We start from the raw sequence: 5596 nt of genomic DNA, 5'->3' as shown, positions 1-5596 counted from the left end.
AAAATCTCACTGAGAACATTTCAACCTTTGATTTGGTATGCCAAACACCTCAAAACTCTCATAAACAACGAAGATATTGACCTTGAAAGACCGTGTGTCTATTCAGTTGACGCAAAAAAAAACTGCATTTTTCCATATGGGACGCTTTGTAAGAGAACACGAAAAAAAATAGCGGTACTTTGAGAATTATTCTTTCTGATTTGGTTTCTCAACATCGCAGACTAACTGTAAACATCATCAAATAATACATGAAAGCTTAATCTTAGGAAAAAATGGAAAAAATACCTTTGAAAATTTGTGTGCTTATTCAGTTGAAGCGGAGTGTAAGTGTATATCAACTTTTGGGAACTGGTTAAAACGATTTCCTTTTGATCGAAATATGAGGCTTTCAGAATAAAAATAATAATGGGTCAAGTCCACTTCTCTATGAGTTGGATGTTTAAATATCCTTAAATTAACAAAAGTGTATATTTTTATAGAAACAAATTCTGGAGGCATAGAGCTATTATGGTCTGTGCAACATCTTTTTTCAAAAAAAAAGGAGTACTAAAATTTCTGTATAATTCACATATTTCAATTGTACTTGACCCATTTTAATACTAAACAACTCATATAATACTATATCACTATATTTCACTAAGATAGTACGTATATTCAACGTGAATAAAGAATTTAAGTATCATTGATCAAGAGAATCAACTAAAATAGTTCCACCAAACAAGCATAATATTTCACCATCAACATCAAATCAAAAAGATATAAGCTTTAGACCATCCTTTTCAGTTAAAATCCCAGGCTGGCTTTCGTTTGTTAATCCAGAAATTATAAAAAACCACAATTCGCCCAATTGTCATGAGTGTACTTGCATTAACTTTAATTACCTCCCCAAACTACTATAAAATGTTGTGTAGTATAGATAAGTACCAGGTATGTTTTAATCATATAATTAAATATTTATATACATTTTTGGATCAAATTAGATAGTTGTTGGTTAACTTACGACTTATACGAGTACTTGTGCTTTTATGGGATAAAATCTCCTTTAAAAATGATTTACTTTCCCAGGAAAAAACAATTTGGTTTTGGCATTGTTTGTAAAGTTAAAATTATGGGAGAGCACACATCGTATTTCAACACGTGATCAAATTATCACGTTTGCCAACCAACTAACAACATTATAATAAAAAAAAAAAATAAGAGTAGTCAAGTGAAGTAAAAATAAAGTAATTATTTTTGATATGTGAACAACGCAAAACTATGCTAACAATTTTTTAAGGGTTTCTGCATTAATTTTTTGTTTTTGCAATTCATAAATAACTCACTTTAGTATTAATTCATTATGAAATAGCGGCGCATTGTGGGTAGCTTACTTGGGCATGGATTAGTGGTTTAATATAGCTATCCATTGCACATTCTTTCAGTTTGTATAATTTTGTTTGCTTTTTTTTTTTACAAAGTAGCTATTCGTTTTCAGTTGTAATTTTAAATTCTGGGAATCTTGTTAAGTTTCCGAAAAATGCAGTAAAGCTTCTTTTCTTGTGAATAGTAAACATGGGAAAATAAATTGTTTTCAATATAATGGCAAGTTACAGCAGAAAATTGTATAATAATGACCAAATTTAGTTCTAAAAATTAATTTAAATCCTAAGCCATAAGTTAAATGGCGCCCGGGAGGGTTTTCACAGACGAAAAGGAAAATAGTTTGTGACTTATATTCATAATTCTTCTATAGAAAATTCTGCTTCTTAAATAGTCTTATCTTATTGAGGCCACAATTTAAGTAAAACTAAGCCGTTTTTATTAAAATGGCGCCCGGGTGAAAACCAAGAAAACTACATTAGGTACAAATCTCAGTAAACCAACTCCACCTAGCATTAGGGTGGGTCAAAAAAATGGAAATTCGTTTTTTTTTTGATTTGGTACTTTGAAAACTCGATTGCTAGACACCTCTAGAATATACTCACCAAATATGAGCTCTTTATCTTAATGGGAAGGTCCTCCGCTTTTCAATTTTCCATTTTTACATCAAACTTCTACTAAAAAAAAATATTTTTTTTATTAATTGAATTTTAAGCCAATTTTTTTACATATTCTTGTAGAAAATTGAACGCTCTACAAAAAAGGTTAAATACACTTTTTTGAATTATCTAACCGTTTAGTAGATATTTGAGGTCCAAAAATAGAGAAAATCGTTAAAAATCCGTTTTTGGTTCTTAATTTTGTAACAAATTGAAAAATTATAATAATCAAACGCGCATGATATATACTTGTAGGACACAAATTGCTCTACAAAAAAGGTCTTATTAACTTTTTTTTATTAATCTTACCATTTGAAAGATATTCGAGGTCAAAGTTAAACAAAAATATAAAAACTTTTTTTACTTTTCAAAATTTTCTAATTCACTGAAAAGTCATTATTATTAAATTAGTAAGATGGATTATTGTAGGGGCTTAAATGTTCTACAAAAAAGTTCTTGGCCTCAAATTGGTTGCTTTAACCGTTTAGAAGATATCCGCATCTAAGTCGCAATGCATAGGGACCATAAGAAAACTATTGAAATCAGTGGGCATTGGTTTGTGGAACAATCTGTTTCCTACAAGAATATGTCATGCGCGTTTGATTATTATAATTTTTCAATTTGTTACAAAATTAAGAAGAAAAAACGAATTTTTAAAGATTTTCTTTATTTTTGGACCTCAAATATCTACTAAACGGTTAGATAATACAAAAAAGTGTATTTAACCTTTTTTGTAGAGCGTTCAATTTTCTTGGAACTTCAATGGAAAATTGAAAAGCGGAGGACCTTCCCACTAAGATAAAGAAAATAAAAAAAGCTAAATGTTTATCAGCTGATCACTCGGATACCTGAGATATACCAGAAGTTTTTGGATACCTTCAGATTATTTTTTTGGCAGAAAATGGTTCGTTTCCTTGCTAATTTTTAGCATTGTTTACAACAAGAAAAAGCTATCCGATAGCTTTATGTTAGCTCTTTGAACGTGCCCAATATTAAAATTGTTAATTGATTTTTTTTTTAAATAACATTCTTTACTTTTTCATATTTTTTGTATATATTTTATTTTTTGCGTTTAGAATAATCTCGCGCGATTTTTTAAAAACTAGTTGTTTATTTAAAAAAAATCACGCGATTTTTTTTTAAATAAACAATAAAACAACTAGTTTTGATTGCAAAATCGGGATAGTTAAAAACGGGATTATAAGAAACGGGATTACAAAAAGCGGGATTAAAAAAGCGGGATTATAAAAATCGGGATTAAAAAAAAAATCGGGAATATAAAAAGCGGGATATCGAACCCAACCCCAATTACTTAATATAAACAATCGTTTCACTCAAAGTGGCGCCCGGGCAAGAAAACTTTTATCAGTTTTTGTCTGATATTATTTGAAAACAACGTTATTTCATCATACATTTTAGTATTTTAGTCGTAAAAAAAATAGATGACAAAAAGTAAGATCCAGTTGGTCAAGCTGAAATATGGCGCCCGGGATGAATCCAAAAAAAGGTGATAGGTGATGGGTTTCACTTTTCAGCCAATAACTCTTAAAACGCTTTAAACAACATTAAAGTAATATGTATTTCTATATAACGGATAATTTCATTTTAATGAAGTAGCTTAATGTTAATTAACTGGCGCCCGGGTAGGAATATTTTTTTGCTTGTTTTTCATTTTCTCCAAAAATAACTCATCACATATTGACTAATAAAAAATTTTAAAGAAGATTGCACAAAAAGCATTCCTTGAACCTAAGCTGAATTAGTGAATAATTTGAAAACTTTATTACATTTTCAAGAAGTCCATTATCATGTCTCAAGTTCCTAAAATGTGACATTGTGAGCCACTTATTTCCTGCACAAGAGCACACTTCATGAACAGTATTTTTAATTAAATTAAATTTCTTTTTGATATTTTATCGAACGAGAACAAAGGAACAAATATCCATTAGTCTCCATTCACACTCCTCTTTACAAGAGACTTCCTCCAGCTTTTTAGTTGAAAATTCAAATTTTCATTTTCACATGTGAGAAATTGTAACGAACTCACACTCACTCAATTCAAATATTCTCTCAATGAAATTATAATAGCGAAGGATTTCCGATATATTTTTTTTCTTCCTTTTTTTATGTAAAATATGCACACTCAGACTCCTTCTTATACTAGGACATTCTATTATATATCAAGCGGGGATGAGTTCTTATATTCGTTTCGTTTATCATACAGTCACTCCCAGGATATCCGTTTTGTGCGTTTATAATTCATGTGTCTGTCTTCTGGCGATGATGGCGCTATGTTGTCTGAAGGACTCTCTCCAAGTAAAAAAAAAAATAATATGACTTTGAGGAATCATATTGAAGACTTGCTGAAGGTTTATATATGGTTTATATATGCATTTGTATATGAATTGCTTTTATCTATTTTACCCACAAAGAAACCATAAATCACATTGGCACAAAAAAATAGAACTGAAAAGAAATCCTTGCTGAGAGATGCTTTACTGACATATTCCTGTTGACAGCCATTATAATCTTTTTTCAGTAGGTTAATAGTAGGTAAAATGCTTTTGAATGCTGTTTTTTTTTTTTTTTTCAGCTGACAGTTGTTTGAATTGCTAGGAATTAAGTCAAGGTTCGTGTGGAGAAGTGGGGTGGGAATTTATGAATAACAAACATATGAAATGCAAAATCATTTAGATTCAGTAGAATTTTGTTGTATTTTAAGAATGTAAACACAAAGAAGAAGAAGAAGATATGCGTGATGCGTCTGGATTACTTCGTAGCCTTAAAGATAAAAAATAATTTTATGAAATGAGTTGTCAGAAACTCTGTCTACTTCTGAATGTTAAAAAGAAAAAGCTTTTGAAATAAAATATATATAAAAATATTTTTTATAAATGCAAAATAATATGGACAACTATGTATTTATACCCATTTTGACACGTTATGTCTTTAAGCAGAGTGGCGCAGTGGAAGCGTGCTGGGCCCATAACCCAGAGGTCCGAGGATCGAAACCTTGTTCTGCTAAAGATGTTTTTTTTTTTTTATTTTTGCGTAAAAAAATAAAACCAATAGTTGATAGAGCGATGAATGAATGTATGTTCAAGTGGCGCCATAATATAACATATTCTTTATTTTTTATAATATAATAAATAAATAATATATAAATAAATAATAATAAAAACAATGACATGGGTCATTTCAAATGCCCGACGTTGCGCATTTCCAAATACCCATGTGGGGCATTTGGAAATGACCTATGTGGGGCATTTGAAATGACCCATGTGGGGCATTTGAAATGCCCAATGTGGGGCATTTGAAATGCCCAATGTGGGGCATTTGAAATGACCCATGTGGGGCACTCGGAAATGCCTCACGTGGGGCATCTGGGGCATTTGTAATGACCCATGTGGCGCATTCGGAAATGCCCCAAGTGGGGCATCTGGAAATGCCCCATGTGGTGCATTTGGAAATGACCCATGTGGGGCATCTGGAAATGACCCATGTGGTGCATTTGGAAATGACCCATGTGGGGCATCTGGAAATGACCCATGTGGGGCATTTGGAAATGACCCATGTGG

General features: G+C 31.2%; 1 non-coding gene across 1 annotated transcript; it reads left to right on the top strand.

The window, feature by feature from the left end:
• Window positions 1-4970: 4970 nt before the first annotated feature.
• Window positions 4971-5042, top strand: Trnam-cau (transfer RNA methionine (anticodon CAU)). Its single transcript has one exon. It is a non-coding gene; the product is annotated as a tRNA-Met (tRNA).
• Window positions 5043-5596: the final 554 nt, after the last annotated feature.

The sequence above is a fragment of the Episyrphus balteatus genome, chromosome 1, assembly GCF_945859705.1.
Source record: "Episyrphus balteatus chromosome 1, idEpiBalt1.1, whole genome shotgun sequence".
Lineage (NCBI taxonomy): Eukaryota > Metazoa > Arthropoda > Insecta > Diptera > Syrphidae > Episyrphus > Episyrphus balteatus.
The sequence above is the reverse complement of the archived record's forward strand: the minus strand, read 5'-3'. Positions and strand labels throughout refer to the sequence as shown.